This window comes from Sarcophilus harrisii, chromosome 6, assembly GCF_902635505.1.
Source record: "Sarcophilus harrisii chromosome 6, mSarHar1.11, whole genome shotgun sequence".
NCBI classification, from domain to species: domain Eukaryota; kingdom Metazoa; phylum Chordata; class Mammalia; order Dasyuromorphia; family Dasyuridae; genus Sarcophilus; species Sarcophilus harrisii.
In genome coordinates this window covers 116,509,192-116,531,995 of record NC_045431.1, presented here as the reverse complement: position 1 = coordinate 116,531,995, position 22,804 = coordinate 116,509,192, and the positions used below count along the sequence as shown (strand labels likewise).

The following is a 22,804-nucleotide window of genomic DNA, read 5'->3' as shown; positions in this document are numbered from 1 at the left end:
TTTACTAATATTTTAAATAAGCTCTCTAGAAAACAGAATTAAAATTGGATCAAGGTTTGCATTCTATTCATCAGGCTGAAAGCTGTGAGCTTCTTTCTTCTCTCCCATCTTCCCTTCCTTCTTTCCTTTCTTTTATACCCTCAACCTATGGAAGCTTTACCCTTCTGGGACTTTGTGAAGGGTTACTTTGGCAAAAACAAACCAAAACCAAAACCAAAAACAATTCATCACCTGCTAGCCAAATGTCTGTTGATGGATGTCTCCAAATTTGTCTGGGTTAGTTTTCAATGAAATATCACGTAATTCATTGCCAGGTGGGATCTTTTAGAGCTTGGACCCTTTTAATGACATAGTCTTCAACAATTCAGGGCATCATAGAAGAACTTTTGTGAATTAGATTTTAGTTATGTAAATGAAATCACCATCATCTAGAAACTGGAACATTTTTATCAAGTTCACCAAGAATCACTGTTTAGTAGTATTAACAACTTAAAGGGAAAAAAGTGAGGTATTTCATTATCACTCTTTTAGCTCTGCAACGTTAACACTAGTCTTGTCCAGGGATTTTTCAGTTTCCGGGAGTGAGAAGTTAAAGAAAGCTGTTATGACACAGAGGAAAAGAGAATTTGGAATCTTGGAAACGGAGTATGATCAATCTCATTTTAAGTCCCTGAACATTAAGATTTATGGTCCATAGGAAAATATGCTAACATACCTGTAATAGATCCAGTGGCACATTGAATTCCATCCTCTTGTAAAATAGTATTTCAACTTGTCAGACAGTGTCATTTTGAAAATAATTATAGCACATTAAATTTAAATGAAGCCTACTGTGATTGAACAAAGGTCCATTCAGAAGAGTCATTAAAACTGTCTCTGGCTACTTTATAAAATGGATGGAGATAATTCTTCAACAAAAAAAAAAAATTCCAGCTAAGCAGGGACGGGGCTGAGAAGCAGGAATAAGGGACTCCCAGCATCAGTTGCATCTCACCAAACCCTACGGGACAAGGACCACGGATGGCATCTTTGCCTGGAGATATAAAAATGCAACAACACAGCTTTAAAAGAGCTTGACAGGGCCACAAGATGGCGGTCTTGTTTTGTCATCCCATCAATCAGTTCTTTTCAAGGTCATTCCTGAAAATCTTGGTTTTTGAAACTGCATATTGGGGTTTTTGAAATATTCCACTAGAAATTACAAGAAGCCCAGAGGCATTTTGATAATAGGAATCTTAAAGAAAGAAGCTTCCATTTTCTGATCAAAAGTTGACTTGTCATTATAACAAAATTTATAGGTCAAAAAACCTATATAACCTGATTCTTTCATGACTTAAAGGTTTAATAGGACCATCCTCTCCAGCAACATCAAGGACAATCCAAGGAAAAATCAATTCTATCATAGTATAATGGAACTGCTCTAGTTTTGTAGACATAGGTACTGGGTTCAAATCCTTCCTCTGAAATGACTTATCTGACTTTGGGCAGGTTAATTGGCATCTCTATACCTCAGTTTCCTTATCACTAAGTAAGAGCATTGGACTACATAGACCTTTGAAATCCCTTCTAGCTCTAGTTAAGGGTTCTGTAAATTGAATTTTTAAAATAATATTTTGATAACTATATTTTACTATAACTATTTTCCTTTGAAATACAATATGTTTTATAGTGAAATCCATTCACTGTACTACCAAGGGGTCAATAATTAAGAAACTTTACCTAAATTTATCATCTATGATTTTCACATTGTATGAGTTTAGCTTAGATCTCGTCCAGCCATAGATCGATCTTTGATTTGGATGCTGATCCTTATACATGCCTCAATATTTCATGGAACTAAATGCTTTTTCTCTTCCCTCCAATGGTTGTAGATTCAGTTATGTAAATGTGATTTGGAGAAGGCCATGAAAAAAGTCAGGAAAGCTGTAATCCCTTCTCTTCACATTTCTTTGTTTTTTCATCCTTGATCTTTTCTTCACCTCAAATTGTATATTTATCCAATGCATCTTAAGTCTTTCTCAGTAAAGGGGAAGCTTTAGCCTGAATTTTTTATTGTACCTATCCTTTGGTTACTCCACTGATATATCACTCTTTGGAAGAGTCCTAAACTGGTGTAAAAAGGAGCAGGAAAATGGCATGACAGTATAATGGAGTATCTGGGTTCAAATATTGACTCAGATACTCATCCCTAGCTTTTGACTTTGGGCAAGTCATTTAATCTCTCTCAGTCTCAGTTTCATCAGAAGCAAAATTATGTTGTTCCAAATGACCTATATGTAATTCTTCAAACATGAGGGTTTTTTTAAGGGGGTTCTCTTTCTTTATATCTCTATTGCTTAAATGCTTGTTGACTAATTGACACCATACCTTTGCACTTACTGGCTACCTCCTATCTGGGATGTTCTGCCCCCTCATTCTCCTTCTTATCTTTCCTAAATTTCTTCAAGACTTAACTCAAATCTTATCTCTAGACCTTTCTAGGTTTCCCCAGCTGTTGGGGATTGACTTCCATTTATTCTCTATCTTACAGATAATCTTGATATTAACATGTCTCCTCCATTCTCCTCCTCCTTCTTTTAGTATCCCCAAAGTTTAGCACAGTTTAGCAGGCAGAAAATGCTTAATAAATGCTTGTTTATTGGCTGGTTGACTCTTGTTCTTCACACATTACATTCGCAGTACCATCTCCATGATGTCTTTGCAGAGGCTGATCCTCCCTGCCTCCCACTGTGCACTCCCTCATTTCCACCTCTTAGAATTCATACTTTCCTTTCAAGCTTAATTCAAATACTACTTCCTGACATAAATCCTTTCCTGATCCTCCAGATACTTATACTTCCCTTATGCTTATTTTATAGACATTTCAAATATACTTGTATTTGCCCATACTATCTTCCCCAGTAGAATGCAAATTTAAGGTTAGGGACTGTTTCATTCTGTATTCCCAGAGTGTCTGGCACATGGTATATACTTACTCATTGCTGGTCAATAAGTTGATTGAATTTCAGAGAGGCTCAGAAGCTCTAACTTTGGAGAGTTTATACCCAATTCAATGAGAAGAAGAACTCAATTCAATATGGTGGGCACATATCAGTTTTTAGCTTTCCCTTCCCTTCTTTTTGCCATGTCACAATGAGAGAGCAAAGCACACAAAACATATTTCCTTACTTTCATCCTTTTCTTCAACTCAAATTATGCTTCTGTCCAATGCGTGTTTAGCTTCCTCAACAAAGGGGAAGCGTCAACCTGAATTATTGATGTTGAGCACATCAGCTTTAAAGAAAAAAAAAAGTTAACATTGCATCGGAGTATCAGAAACTTGTTCTGAAATTGCTGAAATGTTTAACACAGTCATGGAGTATTACTGTATTTATGTACACCAGGAATCTAGAGAGGAGGAACAGGGCACTCAGTACAAGAATTCTGCAATTACAAAGATGATTACAGCATATTTCTGAGTCAATCAAAATGGCAAATTATTTGACTGCTATAAAATCGGTAGAATTTTGAATTTATTTATAGGACATATGATCTTATATCTTGGCTTCTCAAGTTAAAAACAAACAACCCTATGATCAAAACCACCTTCAGTGATTTTGATACTAAGGTGACTAGAAATGATAGCATACAAAGATTAAGAGAAGGGGGTAGTAGATTTCAGAGGAAAGAGTGCTATATTTTGTTGTCAAAAGACTAGAATTTAAATCCTGCTTCTGTCACTCGCTGCTTGAAAACAATATTTTGTCTCTTGAGGGCAGGGACTCCTTTTTGTCCCTTTTTTTTATTCCCAGAATTCAGGCACATGGATTGAATAACTGTTGGACCTTGGGAGAGTAAATAATGTAATCTTTCTGGTCTCATTTCCTCATCTGTTATCTGTGGGATTTGATGATTTCTAAATTTTATTCCAAAGCTCTAGGTGGTGCACTGAATAGATCACTGGCCCTGGAAACAAGAAGACTCACCTTCCTGTGTTCAAACCTGCCCTACACTAAACTGTGTGATCCTAGGCCAAGTCACTTAAGCCTGTTTGCCTCAGTTTCCTCATCTATCAAATCAGCCATAGAAGAAAATGGCAAATCACTCTGTTATCTCTGCCAAGAAAATCCAAAATGAGTCAATGAAGAGTCAGTCAGACATGACCGAAACTACTGAACCACAAAAAAGATTTATTCTAACATTAAATCAATGAACTGGGGGAATTTAGCCTGAGATGGAAACATTATCGTAATCTTCAAAAATCTGAAGGGCTGTCATGTGAAAGAGAGATTAGACATGCTCTGCTTATCCCCATATGGCAGAACCAGGAACAGAGGAAAGTTGTAGAGAAGTAGATTTTAATCCAATACAAAGAAAAGCATTTAACTCTCAGAGCTGTTCAATTATGGAATGAATTAATTGGTAAGTGGTGAATTCCCCATTACTAGGTGGGGAAGTTGGATGACATATCTCTTGTCGGAGATAGATTCCTCTTCAGATGAGTGTTAGAATAAATGAATTCTGAGGCCCTTCAGACTCTGAGATCCAGCCTACAACAAACAAATGTTTTATCGGCAGGTACAAATTTAGGGAACCCCTTTCTAATATGGAGAATAGTATTAATAACCGCTATTTTGAACAACCATGTTACATTAGACTTTTACAATATGCATTTGTAGGGTGGATGCACAGTTTGCTGAAAAACGCAAGAAATGACTGTTTAGAGGAAGAAAATGTGTTGTCACATAAAAAAGTAATTAAATTTGTGAGTATATTTTGATTTTGAAGGCAAGTCAAGTTAACAAGCATTTATTAAATTTTTGCTATTTGCCAGGCAGTGTGTTAAATTCTGGGAATATAAACACAAGGAAAAAGAAAGTCATCACTGATCTTCAAGGAATTTATATTCAAATAATATGCAAAAAGTAGTTGAAAAGCAGAAGTGAGTTAAGGTAATCCCTTTCTTCCATAGCTTGTAGAAGTAAGTGAAGGAATGAGCACTGGGTTGGTCTGGGTACTTCCTCAAAATGGAGGCTCTGGAAAGATCATACCAATCAATAAATAGAGTTGGAAGAGTGAAGTGGTCTTCCAGGATGAGAAGGTTGCTGGGAAGTGAGAAGTCTGGAAATTTAGGAGTGGGGCCAAGAGAAAAGTGGAAAATGGCAGGAAAAAAAAAAAAACAACAACTTTTAATGAAAAGCTGATAAAATTCAAGTGTAAATACATTGTTTTTCCCATTAAAAATAGAAGACTGAGTAGATAACAAAAAAAAAAAAAAAAAAAAAAAAAAAAAAAAAAAAAACCTGTTTAAGGACAGAGAAATAGCTAAGGCTGCAGTTCATTGGGGTCTCAACTCATTTGTATGTAACTTTTTATTGTTATTTATTACATATTTAGGGAATGTTTATTATAAATTTAGAAAATGTATAACTTATTTGTTGTTGATTTTATTTTACTTATTTTATTTCTATTTATTGATTTTATTTTTATTTATTATATTTTTTATAAATGTCTTTATTATTTGTATGCATCTGTTATTAATGATAATAATGGCTTTTTTTTTATACTGAGTTTTAAGATTTGCAAAGCACTTTGTAAATTTTATCTCATTTGATCCTCACAACAACCTTAAAAGAAAAGATCTGTTTTTAACCCCATTTTATGGATGAGCAAATTGAGGCAGACAGAGGTTAAATGACTCATTTAAGATAATAAGGGTAATACCTAAAGTTGGATTTAAACTCTTCTTACTAACAGGTCCTCACTTGTTCCCTAAGTGCCCCAGGCTACTCATTGAGATTACAGAGAAGGAATTGCCCTGCACTGAAAAAAGAAAGATCTTTATTGGCATCTATATTTAGCTCTTACTTTGTGACAGAAACCTTGCTAAGTGTTGGTAATATAAACATTAAAAAGGGGAGCCAGAAAGGGGAGGGGTGGAGGAGATAGGACACGAGATGCCCAACCTCAGAGGCAGGAGCAGGGCTGTAAAACACTTCAGCATAAGCATGATTGGTGAGGGCTCTTCCTCGAATAGAGAGGTTCCATGTAGGAACTCACTAACCCAGAGGGGTCAGAGAGGTACAGGTGAGAAGGTAACTGGGGCAGAGATGGAAATGGCCAGCACAGAGCTAAAAAAAAAAGTGAGCATGGTAGGGCTAGGCTCTTTCTTAGATGAAGACAACCAGATGGTGTTGGAACCATTTCCCACTAGGTGAGTGCAACATTTCAGCATCTTTCTAAGGGAGATTGTGAATTAAAATAGCTTATCAATAAATCAAAATTATTAAGCAAGTGCCAGACACTGTGCTAATATTTGAGAATACAAAATGAGGCAAAAGACAATCCTTGTGCTCAAGGAGCTCACAATCTTGTGGACTTTGTCCCTTTAGGAGTAAAAAAGGGGGTGTTTGCCAGAAGAATGATGAGGCCCAGAAGGGGAACATCACATTTGTGTACCGTAGATTATTTGTGAAGTGGCCAAGAACATTAAAATAGAAAATGGGTGTAAGACCTGGTTAGGGGGTACAAAAGATGGCATGCCAGGTTTGGAGTCAAGAAATCCTGAATTTATATGGGCTCAGACACTTACTAGCTATGATGCCTTGAGCAACTCATTTTATTTCTTTCAGCCTTAATTTCCTCCTCTGTAAAATGAGAAGATAATACAATAGTATTATCAATTTGAAATTCTAGGAATGAAGCCCAGAATTACTTTTTTTTTTTTTTTTTTTTGGTGAGGGTAAGAGGGCAATCAGGGTTAAGGTTCTTGCTCAGGGTCACATAATTATTAAGTATCTGAGGTCACATTTGAATTTAGGTCCTCCAGACTTCAAAGGCTAGTGTGTTATCCATTGTACCATCTAACTGCCCCTAGATTATTTCTTCTAAATATATGTTCTTGGAGTAGCTAGGTGGTACAGTGGATAAAGCACCAGTCCTGAAATCAGGAAGACTTGAGTTCAAATGTGATCTCCAACAAGTCATTTAACCCCAATTGCCTCAGTATGAATAAATAAATACAGTGTTCTTTTCATGTACCTGTGATAAAGTTCAGTCTGAATGAATGGGAGGGAGTTAGTCCAACCCTTTTGACACAACTCAGCACGGTCCATTAATCAGATTTTCCGTAGCCAGGATGTCTCTTTACTTTCGTCAGTATAGTCAGATACCTAGAAGACACCATTTCTTTTGTCAATTGTATGTTGAAAAAAGCAGTTTCCCTATTCCATACACATATTCAGAAAATTTGGTGTGAGAAGGAGGAAGAAGAAGGTGAGACTGCATATAACAAAGAGAGAATAAGTCTTGAACTTTGAAGAGCTACTGAAGAAAAATGTGGATAATTTGAGCTGAGCAATGGTGAAGGATTTACACTAAAGCATCTCTATCATCTCATTCCATTCTCCTGATAGCTAGTAGCAGACATTTGTAGGAGAGCTGGTTTGGGTTAGGAGTTCAATCTAAGGCTATCCAAGAAGTTAAATGATTTGTCTGTGGTCATATAGTTATAATTGGGAAATTCAGTTCTGCACATTTCTAGCCTAATGTTCTTTTCCTTAGATTTCTCTCTTTTCCCCATATGGCAATGGCAGATAAAATATATTTAAAGAAACACACTGCAGGATGCATTTATGAACTCCTCCTTATAATAAAGCAAAATATAATAATGGATTTAAGACCCTTTGAGATTTTCAATTCAATTTAACAAACAGTGGATAACATTTGCTGTGGATTGAACATGATGAGTAATGCTGGGAAAAGGATGAAGTTTAGATAAGATGTAATCTTATTTAAGAAAAGCAAAATTCTAAAAAAAACAAGAAGCAATTCTAAAAAACCAAGATGGCCTTGGTTTCATCAGCTATAAAATTAGGAAATTGGACTGGGTGCCTAAAGCATTTTTTAGTTTCAAAATTCTATCATTTATAATCTAATACACTCCTTCATTCTCTTCCCTTCCTTCAATGCTACTTTGATAAGATCCTAGCTTTGGCTTACACTATAGAACCAACTGTTGATTTGTTATTTTCAGTTGAGTCCAATTCTTCATGACCTGTAGTTTGGGATGTTTTTGGCAAAGATATTGGAGTGTTTTTTTTTTGTTTTGTTTTGTTTTGTTTTGTTTTTGTCATTTCCTTCACTAGTGTATCTTACAGATGAGAAATTTGAGGCAGTCCAGGGTTACACAATTAATAAGTATCTGAGGTCACATTTGAACTCAAGTCTTTTTGAGTCCAGATCCAGGCACTGTCCATTGCATCATCTAACTGCTCTTATATAAATGCTAATTGTTAGTGAGGCGATTCAAGACAATTCCAATAGACTTGTGATGGAAAGAGCCATCTACATCCCAGAGAGAATTATGGAAACTGAATATGGATCAAAGCACAATATTTTCATTGTTGTTGTTATTGTTGTTTTCTCATGTTTTTTTTTCCTTTCACCTTTTGATCTGTTTTTTCTTGCACAGCATGATGAATATGGAAATATATTTAGAAGAATTGCAAAAAAATTGCAAAAAGAATTGCAAAACAAATGCTAGTTGTTGTTGTTGTTGTAATTGTTGTTATTGGAAGGCATCCATCCTTTATCTAATGATCAGGAAAGTGTAAGCACAAAAAAGCAGCCCCAAATCCAAGCTTAGCTGCCTAAGCAGAGTATATGTCACAAATGAATATGGGAGGTGGATTGGGGAGAAACAAGACAAACAACCCCTCTTCCTCATCCCTCACAGGAAGGGTCTTAAAATTGAGGATAAGGTCAAATTTCATTTTGGTTATCCACTGAACTGATAGTGCCACAAGGTCAGCAGCCTTTAAAAGGGATGCTTTATCAGTTTTTAAAAGTCTTCAAAATTGTTCAATTTTATAATATTGATGTTAAAATATGAAATATTTTAAGACATAAAATATATTTTAAAACATAAAATAAACTCAGTTTCTATACATTTTCCCATATTTCTTTGAAATTATCTATTTTCTCATTTCATACAGTGCAATATATTCTACCATAATCATTTAACATAATGTGTTCAGTCATCTCCAAATGACAGGGATCCTCTTACTTTCTGGTATTTTTTGTTTTATGTTTGTGGGGGGCTGCCACCACAAAAGAGCTGCTATAAATATTTTTCTGTATTTTTCTTTGATCTCTTTTTAGGTACAGCTGAGCAGTGATGTAGCTGCAAGGACACATGGTTTTTAATAACATTTAAGAATAAAACAAATAGAACCAGGAGAACAATTTGTACCATTACAATAACCAGTAAAGACAAACAATTTTAAGAATTAGCAGAACTACAATCAACACAATAATAATCCATGACTCTGGAGGATCCGTGATAAAATCTGTCTACCTCCTGATAAAGAAGCAATGGATTTCAGGATGCTGAATGAAACAATTTTGAGCACATCCAATGAAGGAATTTGTTTTGCTTAACTATGCTTATCTATTGTATGGGGATTTGTTTTTCTTTTCTTTTCTTTTCTTTTTTTCCAAAACAAGGTAGGAAATGGGAGAGAGAGAGAAAATAGATTTCTCTTGATTAAAACATTTTTAATTTTTTAAAAAGCAAATTATTTCTAGAAGATGAAAAAAAAGGGATGCTCCATTATCTCAGTTTAGAGTCCTTTAATTTTGGGGTAGCTAGTGACGCAGTGGATAGAGCACCAGCTCTGAAATCAGGAGGACCTGAGTTCAAATCCAACCTCAGACACTTCCTAGCTGTGTCGCTGTGGGCAAGTCACTTAACCTTCAGCTTTGAGTCACTATAGTCAGAAAGCTGTCCAACTTATTGGTGTTGAGTCATAGACATGATTGTGGCATATCTACCATGTGATCCACACCAAGCCCAAGTGTTTACTATCCAGAAGAGCCAATTTTGCTCATTCTCTTTCAATCCTCTTAAACTGTTATCTCACTTGGGATATTTCTTTAAGAAATAAGATTATTTTCTTTTTCTGCTGCACACTGAAATGTCTGGCTTTGAACGTCAAATTCAAAGCTAGAGCTAGGAGTTAGCAGCATTGAGAGTCTTGCCTCATTTCTATCCATTATTTAAGAAATCTGCTTGAATGGGAGAAAACAATCCTTCCAATCCTCTGATAATACTAATCTCAGATCAGGAATGCTGATTAATTTTCTTGATATTTTTAACTTTTGGTTCTTCCAGAAGAATGTTGATGTTATTTTTTTCTAGCTCAATCAAATAGTTTTTGGTACTTTAATTTATATGGCACTAAATAAGTAAATTAGTTTAGGCAGAATTGTCATTTTTCTTATATTGGCTCCCAAGTAAAATTAAATAAAGCAAAGAACTTCTATGTCCTAAAACAAAACTCATTAATTCATGAAGAAAAAGGTCAATGGAAGAGGCAAACCAAAGCCATCCATATTAATGAAGTTAATTAATTCATATAAATAATTAATTAATGAGAATTGATGGAAAGCAATGAGAACAGTGGAAGAGTACAAATATATATATATATATATTTTTTTTTTAATGGAAAAGGAGACTAATTCAAACTAGAACAAAGCCAAAAAAGACATTTTTTAAGTACTCCAGTATTTATTATTAGTGTGCTAACTTCAGCATTGGGCATTCATTCAAACAAATCTTTATAATGGCAGAATGAACTGAACTTGGAGAGAGAAAACTTGAATTTAGCCTTGGCTCTGATACTTATTATCTGTGTGGCCTTGGGTAAAGTCATAAGATTTGAAGCTTGAAGAGATTTATAGACCATCTGGTCATAAGAATATAGCAAGTTTTAGAACTCAAAGAAACCCTCACAGAGAAAGATAGCAAAGCCCTGAGAAGACCCACTAAAGCTACACAGGTGTGAGAGGATAGGGGTCTATTGCCTGGTCTCAGACTCAGAAATGTGGCTACAAATTTGGTCTCTGATAAATGATGGGTAAGTATATGTTATAGGGGTACGTAAATGTCATGGGTAAGTAACAACCTCTCAGTACTACCCCCACCCCCTCAATCTTAAATATAGACAACTAGCTAGCACAGTGAGTACTCACTGTGGGTCTGGTTGTCAGGAGGACCTGAATTCAAATTCAATCTCAGATATTTAGTAGCTAAGTGACCTCAGGCAAGTCATCTAACTTGTTTTTACCTCAGTTTCCTCTACTGAAAAGTGGGGATGATAATAGCACCTACATTCTAGAGCTGTTATGAGAATCAAAGGAAATAACACAGGAGATTCTTTTCTTTCTTTGGAAGTGGGGTGGGGATGGGGGAAAGGCAATTAGCATTACGTGCTTTATCCAGGGTCACACAGCTAGCAAGTGTCTAAAATCAAATTTGAACTCAGAACCTTCTGACTCCAGGACTGGTGCTCTATCTACTAAGCCACCTAGCTGCCCTCACATAGTGGCTTCTTTTTTTTCCCCTGGGGAAATTAGGGTTAAGTAATTTTCCCAGGGTCTCACACCTAGGAAGTATTAAGTGTCTAAGCTAGAGTTGAACTTAGGTCCTTCTGACTCCAGAACTGGTGCTCTATCTACTATACCACCTAGCAGTCCTCACATAGTAGCTTCTTAATAAGTATTATAATTTTGGTATCAATTCCTTACATTGGTTAAATGACAATCAGGGATGTATTTCCACTTTCTCTTTCCACTTCTCACTAATTTTTTTGGTAAGGTCTTTGCTAGGGCTTGGGATACAAAGACAAAAATTAAATATTCTCAAATTTCAAAATGCATTCTCTTTAAAGGATACAAGATGCACCCAAATAAAAATAGAACATCCCCAAAGTCTTTATACAGGTTTAATTTGCTGCTCAAAGACTTTTGAGACACAGAGAAAATTGAGGAGGAATGGGAGCATTAACACCTAGGAATGAGAGAGGAGTAAGAGGAGAAGGAAGAATAGGAGAAAGGAGGAAAGGAGAGAAGAAAAGAAGGAAAAGGGTAGAGGAGAGGAGTTAAAAGAGGTAAAGGGAAGAGAGAGAAAAGGAATGGAGTAGAAGAGAAGGAAGGGGAGGAGAAAAGAGGAAAGAAGAAATGAGAAAAGGAAAGGGGAGGGAAAAGGATGGAAAAAAGGGAGGTGAAAAGAAGAAAAAATGGAGGGGAAAGAAGGGGGAAATGGAAGGAAAAGGAGAGGAGAGGTAAAGGGAAGAGAGAGAAGTAGAGGAGAGGAGAAGAAGGGTACAGAGAGGAGAGGGAGAGAGATGGGAAAGAAAAAAAAAGGAGAAGAAATAAGAGAGGAGAGCAGATAGGAGACAAAAGGGACAAGAGGAGAAGGAAGGAGATCAGAAAAAAGGAGGAGAGAGAAGAAAAAAGGAGAGGAGAGAGCAGGTGAAGAGAGCAGAGAATAAATAGTCCTAATGCCTAGAAGTAGAAGGATGATGTATCAAAGGAAAAGCATGAAAAATGTCCAGGAGTAGAGGGATGGTTACTGGTAACAAAGGTCCCTCCTTTTCAGTTTTCTTTGCTGAGTCTCTACTCTTAACCAAAGGCTCAGCCCTGGGATCTCACTGATCTCATCAGCTCCCTTGGATCCAATATCCATCTCTATACTCGGTATTCTCAGCTTTATCTCCATTCCTAGCCTCTCCAGAGAGAGTTCCGTATCACCAGCTGCTTTTTGTATGGCCTTTGCTTGGTGCTTGGAATACGAAGACACAAATGAAATATTCCTTGATTTCAAAAGTACATTCTACTTAAAGGATTCAAGATGTCCTATCTGGATGTCCCATAAGCATCTAAAACTTGACATGTCCAAATCCTTCCCCCAAACCCAACCCTCTTCTGAATCTCAGTCAAGGGCACTACTATCCTTGCTGTCACATAGGATTATAAGCTTCTACTTGATTCTTCACTCTCTCATCCATCATATCTAATCACTTTTCAGATCTTGTCAATTCTGCCTCCAGACCTTCATTATTTCTCCTGGTGTCCTGCTTCTAAGTTACCTAAGGGATTTTCCCCATACGGCTGTGTTTATGTTCTCCTGTGTTGTGCCTTTCTTTGGGGGTGGCTGTGAAACCTGTGCAGCTATAAGTTTACTTGGACACTTTAATGATGTGTATGTAATCCAGTGTTCAGACTGTAACCTCTCTGGAACATTACAACAATAATAATAATAAATAATAGCAACTTTCATTTATGTAGCCCTTTAAGGTTTTCAAAATACTTTTCATAACAAAAGTTTGGCCATTGTCAATACTGTAAAATTACCCATGCATATAACTTGTAAATAAAAAGCTATTAAAAAATAAATACTTAACAAATTACCCCAAAAAAATACTTTTCATACATTTTCTCATTTGAATGTAATAATAATATAAGCATCTACAAATATTATCCCCAGTTTAGAGATGAAGAAACTGAGGCTCACAGGGATTAGGTGATTATGGTCACATAGCTAGAAAGCATCAGAGGTGGGGAAAGAACTCAACCAAGCTGGCAGAGTCACTTACTTACTAGCAGAATCACACTGGACAAGTCACTTAGGCTCAATCTACCTCAGTTTCCTCATGAGTAAAATGTTCCTATGTCCCAAGGTTATTGTGAGAATCAAATGAAATGATAATTGTAAAGCACTTAGCAGTGTCTGGCACTATATATAACTACTACTACTGTTATTATTATTGCTGTGTTGTGAAGATCCAATGAAATAATTGTAAAGCACTATGCCTAACATATAGAAAGCACTATGTATTATTATATATCATTATTATCTATCTCACAGAGTTGTTGCAAAGACCAAATGAGATATTTGTAAAATTCTTAGCATTTAGTAGGTGATTCATAAATGCTTGTTTCCATCCTTCCAAGTCCAGCTTTCTTTTCAATATATTCCTGTCTCCAGTTAAAAAGTAAGAGAATGCTTATTTTGATACCTCTCCACTCTTCTGATCTTCCTTATTCAAATCTTCCTCAGGGAAAATAAAAGTTAAAAAAAAAAACTTAAAAGCAAACAAAAAACCTCTTTAGGATATAGATTAAGTGACTATCCCCGGGCCAGATGCGGCAGCTGAGGACAATTATCCCCCTCACCCAGGGCTATGAAGTTGCTTTATTTAAAGGCCCACAAAACAAAGTTTTTGTTTTTACTATAGTCCGGCCCTCCAACAGTCTGAGGGACAGTGAATTGGCCCCCTATTTAAAAAGTTTGAAAAGACAAGATCTAACTTAGTTTCAATTGATCAAGGATGGACAGAAGCAGCTACACCCAAAGAAAGAACACTGGGAAATGAATGTAAACTGTTTGCATTTTTGTTTTTCTTCCCGGGTTATTTCTACCTTCTGAATCCAATTCTCCCTGAGCAACAAGAAAACTGTTCGGTTCTGCACACATATATTGTATCCAAGATCTACTGTATTCTATTTAACATGTATAGGACTGCTTGCCATCTTTGGGGAGAGGGCGGAGAGAGGGAGGGGAAAAATCAGAACAGAAGTGAGTGCAAGGGATAATGTTGTAAAAAATTACCCTGGCATGGGTTCTGTCAATAAAAAGTTATTTAATAAAAAATAAAAAACAAATAGACACCTAAAAAAAAAAGTTTGAGGACTCCTGCCTTCTAACCCAAGGCAGAGGAAGCTCAGTGGGCAGGCTCCCATTGACAGGTTCTGGGTAACTAGGTGGGGTTGGCAGAGAAAGCCTGAAGATTATAATACTCCCTGAGGCAAGCAGGGAAGGACACAGCCTATAGTCCAACCCAGTGGAGGTCCTAAGAAACCCCCGTTTTATTGTATTCAATCAGAAAGCCATGTTATTGTGTCAAACCTCCAGGTTAAATTTTCCCTATAAATCTACACATAAATACACCATCTTTGCTGAAGACAAGAAGAAACAGGAGGAAGGAAAGGAAGAAAAGAAGAGGAGGAGAAAGAGAGGAGGAAGAAACAGAAATGGTCATTTGACTCACACCAAACTCTGCTTAGGAACCTAAGAAATATTTCTTTAACATATAGATTTGAAGGTTAGTACCAGCTCCCCACTCACAGTAACTCCAATATAGTTGAGGAAAATGTTATTAAAAGAGGATGAAATCAAACTAATCATAAGGCTTCAATGAGTAGCTCAGGATTCATTCCCACTTGGAAGTGGATGTTTCTAAGAAATGAATTGGAGCCCTGAGATAGAAGAGCCCAGAGTCTACTTAACAAGAAGGCAGAAGTACCACCTCCCACTTACCAGATTGGCTAAAATGACAGGAAAAGATAATGATAAATGTTGGAGGAGTTTGGGAAAACTGGGACACTAATGCATTGTTGGTAGGGTTGTAAACTGATCCAACCATTCTGGAGAACAATTTGGAACTATGTCCAGAGGGCTATAAAACTGTATGTACCATTTGATCCAGCAATGCCACTGTTGAGGTTGGGAAAGGGAACCCAAAAGTTTTTTTTTGGGGGGGGGGTGTTACACACCAGTGTCTCGAGGTATCTCAAAAGAATTTGCAAGCTTGAACCCATTCCAAGTCAAGGAGCAAAGTTTATTGTAATTGTAATGCTATTACAAGCAGGCTGAATTTCAAAAGAAATTAGCAAAGTCCTAAGAGAGAGGAGACCTCTTTATTCAGCTTTCTATCACTGACATGCTAATTCTATGGCCCACAGGAGTGGTCTCCGGAATTTGGTTATCATTATCTATCTGACTGTCAGCAATGAACGGAGTAGTGATCTATTCACTATTGTCCCAGGAGTTTGATCTGTGGGACTATCCTGAGGCCAGAAGCTATCTGACTGAGTGGTCTACTCAGATTGTCAGAACAATAACATTCCTAAATTGGGGGGCGGGGGAAGCCAGAGGATTTAGGAATCAAATTGCCGGAGCAGAAACCCCCCCAAAATCACTGCTATATTTCCCTAGAAAATATACTCCTTCATCACCACAGGGCCTGTATCTTAAGGAAGTAATAAAAGAGCAAAAGGACTGACGTGTTTAAAAAATGTTTGTATTAGCTCTTTTTGGCAAAAAATTGGAAGATTCCCATCAATTGGGAAACGGCTAATTAGTAGACACATTGTGTGTGGAAATGTAAATGAATGCTATTGTTCTATAAGAAATGACGAAGAGGCTGATTTCAGAAAAGCCTGGATAGATTTATACGAATTGATGCTGAGTGAAGTGAACAGAACCAGGAAAACATTGCATATAACAATAGCAAGATAGTTTGGTTGGAAAATGCATCTTCATCCAGAGAAAGAACTATGGAAACTAAATGCAGATCGAAGGATCCTATTTTCTTTTTTTTTTTTTTTTTTTTTCCTTTTTTTTTCTTTCTCTTGGTTTTTCCCTTTTGTTCTGATGTTTTCCCTCCAAGATGACTCATATGGAAATATGTTTAAAATAAATGTACTTGTAACCTAATAATAATAATAATAATGAGTCAGAAGGTAGGGCCTCTACACAGAGAAATTAAGGGTAGCAACTTGTATCAATTCTGAGTATAACTTAAAACTCCATCCTAGGATGGAACTTCCCAGAGGGAATCCAGACTTTGTCTCAATTCAACCCAAGTTCTTGCTTCTGAAGAGCCAAACTGAATGCAGAATAAATTCTACATTTTGGGGTCATGCCCATGTGGGAATTTGTTCTTCTTGACTCTAGTTATTTGTTTTAAGGGTCTTTTTTTCCTTTCTTTTTCAGTATATGTGGGGAAACTGATGAGAAAGGGGAAAGGGAGATGGGAGGGAGGGGAAAGGAATTCTTCTTAATTGAAAAAACAATTGAAAAGAATAGCTAAGCTAGAGACCATTCAGAGTAGGGCAACCAGGATAAGTTCATGCCATATATAGATTAACCTGGCGAAGAGAGGACTTGAAAGAGAGGCTACAATAGTTGCCTACAAACATTTGAAGAGTTGTCACATGTTCTGCTTGGATTCAGGGGGCAGCCTTACCTTTTCCTTATTTCACAATCACAGCAACTTCAGTTAATGAGAAAGCTTTCTTCCCAATCCCTTTCCTGGACTGGGCTAGGTAACCCTAAGCCTCAAAGACTCCCCAAACTAAGAATTTCCCAGTTTCACGTACAACATATACATGAGATTTCAGTTGCAAGTCTGATACAAAGTTACATAGTCTTTAGAGTACAGCTGCAAGGAAGATTGTAAACCCAAGAGCCAGCAGGACATTCCAGATTCTAAAGAATACTTGCTGGTAATGAACTGGTAATTTGCCCTTAGGAAAATACTTTAAAATGAACTTTAGAATGTTTTAAAGATACTAGTTCCTAAAAAAAAATTTTGAGGAAAGAAGTGGGTTTACAAATGACACCTTAAAATGCGAATGATTCATATAGGAAATATTTATAAGGAGCTTAGAAAAGTTAGAACTTTTCTCTTTCCAGAGTGGAGTTGCCTGATGGAAAATCCAGAAAGGTGGATTTTCTCTTCCTGCTTCTTTTTCTTCTTCCTCCCTCATACACTTACCAACTTTGACTGTTGCTTCATATTTTTAAAAATAATATATTTATTATTAATTATATTATATATTATAAATATATATATATATATTAAAAATAATCTTGGAATTTCTATTTACAATGATGAGATATTTGTTTTTAATCAACCAAATTCCAGAGTAACTAACAAATGATTGTAGTCCATACTATATGTTTTCAGAATGTGTTCTAAAAGGAGAGAGTTCTCCTTCCCCTCTTCCTCCTCCTCCTCCTTTCTCATTTTTCTTTCTTCTCATATTCTAGGCAGAAAAAAATCATCGAATGACTAGAACAGAAATTAGGAATCTATCAGTTGAGAAGTTAAAATGGAAACTTTGTGAGAACAAGTTCAAACAGTTTCTTTCTGAGAGCTGTTTATCTATTTACCATTTTCACTTTCACACCATTCCTGTGGTCTCTATCTTAGCTCGATTTCACTGAGCTGAAAAGCTCCTGTTTGCAGTTGCCATTCTGATTGCTAAGCAGCTTATCTGCTGCTCAGGTGACTGTGAAGGGAAAGATGCCTAGGAAGCGGAAGATCTTTAGAGGTCTCACAAGTTTCTGTAGGAGGAAAGAAGTCACAAATGGGAAGTGATCCCATCCCAGGCACAAGGCTTGCTTAGAGAATTATGAGCTCGGGGCTTTTGACTGATGGGGGAAATTGTCTTTGCACAGTAAGGATGAAGTCTGAGGGTCAGGAATTGAGCCTTTAATATCTTCAAGGAGTTCCAGTTTAGCAAACAATTAAAAGACTTTTTTAAAAGTTTGTTTCCATACTATATGAACCCCTAAAGCAACATGGCTAGCAGGAAACAGGATATAAACATGCTATGGAGTCGGGGTTCAGAGAACCTGTTCTTCATACATAGTTGGAAACAAACCCAAGCCAAGCTTTCCCGATTTTTTCCTGAAAAAATCTGACCATGTCCTGACAGGGAGTAAGATACTAAATAGTTATTTCAGAAAAAAACCTAGGTTTCTAGCGCTACTAAATCTTTAGAAGAGTTCTTAACCTATTTTGTGTCATGGACCCCTTTGATAACCTTTTCAGATCCCTTTTCATAACGAAGATTTTCCTAGAGAGAAACCTAGCTTAGTGCAAAGAACCTTGAACCTATTTAGTTCATGGAGGTGTACAAAGCTCAGAGGGCCAGTTCCCAAAGTAAGCTTCAACAGTGTCTAGAGTTGTGTGTTTCTTTGGAAAATAATAAGCACCCCAGGAGTTTCTTGACTTTAGGAAATTCAGAAGAAACATAATGCAAAAAAATTTAGGGGGCAAATATTGCAAGAACTCTCTCAACTTGAAATTTCATTAGTTGTTTGGTTCTAAAGTATGACAGAAATTTATTAAGTGTATTCTGTGGGCAGAACATCAGCTGTTTTTGCCTTCATGGAACTTATAATCTAATAAAAATGTGATATCAATACAAGAAGCTATAATGCATAATATCTCTTGAGTTTCAGTGCTTACACCCCTAGAGACTGCTAAGAACAGATTTCTAACAGATGAAATCATTCTCTTTTGGACTGAGTTGGAATTTCATCTCACTGATGAGTCAAATAATTCATTTATTCTTGAGAATTCTGTTGTCTACACAAACCTGTCCTTTGCTTTGGCAAATCTATTGTCTTTTGTGTAACCAGCATTTTGTGGGAAAGAGCCAAGAGTTAACTGTTATCCTCCCCATCTGAAATGGGGTTATTTCTCACTCCAAGTTAGCAAGAAAAGTGACTTTTATCTTGAATTCTTAAAAAAGCATTATACCCCTAGTTGGCAAACATCTGACTGGTAGCAAATGTTACCTGGACTTAAATCAAGACGACCCATCTTCTTAAGTTCAAATGTGGCTTCAGACATTAAGCAGCTGTGAAAGTCATTAGGAAAGACATTTAATCCTATTTGCCTCAATTTCTTCTTAAGTAAAATGAGCTAGAGAAGAAAATGGCAATCCACTCTAGTATTCTTGCCAAGAAAAGGAGTCAGGAAGACTCAGACGTTACAAGAACAACTGATCAACAACAAAAGTAAATAGATATAATTCTAACCCAGTAATATCCTTGAGGTTAGGAGAGCAAAAGAATAACCACCTAGTTATATCTATCCTCCTATTCTCCACAAAAGAGGAAATTGCAATTTCCCTTCTAGACATGGAATGGTGTATCCCAGATCTTACCAATGTCAATAAGAATTCGGAAAGACTCAGGGACTGTTTTATGCCTCTGAAGCTCAGAGTTCAGATCTTACATTTCTATTGGTCATTTATTTTATTCTCCTGGGCAAAAAGAATCTTAAAGGTGCTGAAAATAAAAAGTCAATTTGTCCATGGGCAAAACAGGATTAAAGCAAAAATGGTTTCAAGAAAGAAAAACAATGCAAGGTGTCCTGAGCCACTTTTAAGAGCCTCATCTGGTTGATGGGTGTGCCTTAGGTATATAGTATTTATAAATAACAACAACAACAAAACTTGTTTCTTTGGTAATTTCCAAGCCCTATCAATTTATCAAGCCCTCTGATAAATAGCTGATTGTCTTCTACATTGAACCTTGCCCAAAGGAAAGTCACAGATCATAAACAGACCTGAGAGAAAACTCTGAAGTCATTTAATAAAATCCCTCTCCTTTAAAAAAAATAAATATGGGAATACTGAAATTTGGAGAAATTAAGTCACAATAAATATGCATCAGAAGTAGGACTCAGTGTTCTTTACACTGCACTATCTTGTTAATACAAGGATATAGGATATCTACAAAATTCTTGGCTCTCAAAATTTTTGTTGTCTCAGAAAGGACACCAGAATTGAAGTCACAACCGTACCACTTCCTAGTTTTGTCATTTAACCTCTCTGAGCCTCAGTTTCCTCAACAATGAAATAAATGATCTGTATTAGATCATAAAAGTCTGATGCTCTATTACTTAATATTTCTGACTTGATAAGAAACCATCCTAGTTTTATCAGTAAAGGATGGTTAAAAAGACAAAGAACTGAAAACAAAGTAAGTACTCATCAATTGATGGAATAGCAGAATAAATTATGCTTATAATAATGATAATAATAATCATCTACCTCATATAGTTCTTTACACTCTGTAAAACACTTTTAAATAAATCACTTCATTTGATTCTCATAATAACTCATGGTAGATGCTGTTATTATCTCTATTAACTTCCAAGGATGGACAGTGAAGCATCTGTCCCTCCTGTTGGCAGAAGGTTCACTGCAGGTGAATGTGAACAGATTGATCAGCCACAAGGTTGTAATGGTTCAGGTTCAAGACTGGAATGAAATGAGATAAGGGGAAGCCAGATAAAGTGGATAGAGCACTGGTCCTGAAGTCAGGAGGATCTGAGTTCAAATGTGTCTCCAGACACTTAACAGCCATGTGATTTTGGGCAAGTCACTTAACCCCGATTGCTTCCAACAACAAAAATGAAATGAGATACTCAGAAACCATCTTATAGTTGATTTTAAAAAAAGAAGTTTATTAGCAATAGCATGGAGAAGATATTTCTCTCCATGCTGAGTAGATTTGATCCCCCTCCTTTCCGTGCTGAAACTTGTCTGCTCAATAGGGTGTGGTCAGTAGGACATGGTGACTTGCTAGGCTGAGGGTCATCCAAGTCTGAAGGATACTGACTTCTCATGAACTGACTTGCCCTCAGGGAGTAATCTTACAGTATTTGGAGGCTTTCTCTGCCAACCCCACCTAGTGATTGAGGACCTCATCATTAGAGATCCCCTTTTCTATTTAAGTTTGATATCACTGTTGTAGAAAACTCTCTCACTCCACGGACTAATAATAATGAATAAGCAAATCATTCAAAAACTATTATTTTTTAAAATTACCCGAAGCACATTGTATGTGCTAAAATGTTTGTGGCAACCCTGTTTGTAGTGGCCAGAAGCTGGAAAATGAATGGATGCCCATCAATGGAAGAATGGTTGAGTAAATTGTGGTATATGAATGTTATGGAATATTATTATTCTGTAAGAAATGACCAGCAGGACGAATACAGAGAGGAGTGGCGAGACTTACATGAACTGATGCTGAGCGAAATGAGCAGAACCAGGAGATCATTATATACCTCAACAACGATACTGTATGAGGATGTATTCTGATGGAAGTGGATTTCTTCAACAAAGAGAAGATCTAACTTAGTTTCAATTGATCAAGGATGGACAGAAGCAGCTACACCCAGAGAAAGAACACTGGGAAATGAATGTAAACTGTTTGCATTTTTGTTCTTCTTCCTGGGTTATTTACCTTCTAAATCCAATTCTCCCTGAGCAACAAGAGAACTGTTCGGTTCTGCACGCATATATTATATCCAAGATCTACTGTAATCTATTTAACATGTATAGGACTGCTTGCCATGGGGGGGGGGGGGGGGGGGGGGGGGGGGGGGGGGGGGGGGGGGGGGGGGGGGGAGGGGAAAAATCGGAACAGAAGTAAGTGCAAGGGATAATGTTGTAAAAAATTACCCTGGCATGGGTTCTGTCAATAAAAAGTTATTTTAAAAAATAAAATTACCCGAAGCACTGATAAATTAAGTTACATATCCAGAGTCTCCTACCTTTGTTTCAGAAGCTTGACTTGGACATAGTCTTCCTAAACTAGGTCTCTATCCTCTTGTTGTTGTTGGAATCAATATTTTGTTTTGTATAGAGGGTTTGCACACAATCTGGTTCCCAGGAGAATGTAAGTTCCTTGAAGGGAGGGAATATTTTGTTTTTATCTTTGTATTCTCAGCATCTCACCCAGTATATAGTAAATGCATTGATAAATACTTTTTTCATTTAACATATGTGCTGCTATTTTTCAAATGTATACAAATCCTATTGTGATTAATGAAATGAAAATTGTTATAAAATCTTTCCCAATTCATGATAGCTTTTTGTCAAATCGGAATTTAACAGACAGCTTTGGAGAAGAGGAGGGAATCACACATAAAACTATGAATTTCTATTATGTAGAGCTCACTTTTCTTTTTAAGTATAGAAAAATTCAACATGGAACTTTAGAAAAAACATATTTCCATACTTTTCATGTCATACAAGAAAAATCATACCAAAGGAAAAAAAAACAAACAAAACAAACAAAAAGGTGAAAATATTATACTTCAATCCATTATCATCCCAATTCTATTGCAATTGCCTTGAATCACATCAACATGGAACTTTCAAAACTGTCCTTTTTATGTGTTTGTTCCTTTTGACCTTCTTTCTGAATTTTATTTTCTCATTTTTAAAAACTTTATCTTTAGTTCCTTCTGCTTCCTCCCCTCTCCTATCCTCTCACTCCCCAAGTGTTCTCTCTATGAATGGGTATAAACATTACAGCAACAGTACAGCCCTGATAGGCAGTCTCCTTATATGGACTTAAGTAGAGTGGGAAACACCAGTTTATAAT

At 36.5% G+C, this 22,804-nt stretch overlaps 1 long non-coding RNA gene across 1 annotated transcript; it reads right to left on the bottom strand.

The window, feature by feature from the left end:
- Positions 1 to 721: 721 nt before the first annotated feature.
- Positions 722 to 22,097, bottom strand: LOC116419926. Its single transcript, XR_004230251.1, has 4 exons — positions 21,969 to 22,097; positions 7,021 to 7,151; positions 3,169 to 3,273; positions 722 to 1,033 (listed from the first exon to the last, which is right to left on the bottom strand). It is a non-coding gene; the product is annotated as an uncharacterized LOC116419926 (long non-coding RNA).
- Positions 22,098 to 22,804: the final 707 nt, after the last annotated feature.